At 40.2% G+C, this 767-nt stretch overlaps 1 non-coding gene across 1 annotated transcript; it reads left to right on the top strand.

The window, feature by feature from the left end:
- The first annotated feature begins 370 nt into the window (after nt 1-370).
- Nucleotides 371-443, top strand: TRNAK-UUU. Its single transcript has one exon. It is a non-coding gene; the product is annotated as a tRNA-Lys (tRNA).
- Nucleotides 444-767: the final 324 nt, after the last annotated feature.

Below are 767 nucleotides of genomic sequence, written 5' to 3'. Positions count from 1 at the left end.
TTTTTGTTTTTTAATTGTTTCTTTGTTCCTCTTTGTGTGTTTTTTGGTTATTTCTTGTTACCCAGTAAATATGACAGTGCTGACAGATTTAACTAAACTTTACATAAATATTTATTAGGAGCAATCAGTTGTTTTCTTGTTTATTTTTCTTTCTACGAACTACACAAATAAGAATTTTTTTTTATGTTACTTACATTTCTTTTCTATGAACCTGCAGAAAATATAAACGAATGGTGGTTGAATTGATTCTGTGGAAGTTAAAGTTCTACTGAGTTACTCTTTTTCACATGTAAGAACCAGTGTATACTCCACTGAACTGTGATAATCATTGATCCTATTTGTAGAACTGTAAGAAAATATTTGCTAGGCAGCCTGGGTAGCTCAGTCGGTAGAGCATCAGACTTTTAATCTGAGGGTCCAGGGTTCAAGTCCCTGTCCAGGCGCTAACAAAGATGTTTTTACTTGCTTAGAATGAGGACACATCAAGAAATCCGTTAAATTTTACCTTAGCCAGTAGCAAAGATTTGAGGACAGAGGGCTAGGTGAGGACAGAGGGCTATCTTTGTTTGAGACGGAGTCTCACTCTGTAGCCCAAGCTGGAGTGCAGTGGAGCCATCTCGGCTCACTGCAACCTTAGCCTCTGGGGCTCAAGCGATTCCCCTGCCTCAGCCTCCCAAGCTGCCGGGACTACAGGCGCGCGCCACCATACCCGGTTAATTTTTTTGTATTTTTAGTAGAGACGGGGTTACACCATGTTGCAATAGGTG

The sequence above is a fragment of the Mandrillus leucophaeus genome, unplaced genomic scaffold (assembly GCF_000951045.1).
Source record: "Mandrillus leucophaeus isolate KB7577 unplaced genomic scaffold, Mleu.le_1.0 Scaffold392, whole genome shotgun sequence".
Taxonomy (NCBI): Eukaryota; Metazoa; Chordata; class Mammalia; order Primates; family Cercopithecidae; genus Mandrillus; species Mandrillus leucophaeus.
Note: the sequence above shows the minus strand (reverse complement) of the source record. Positions and strands in the feature narration are given on the sequence as shown.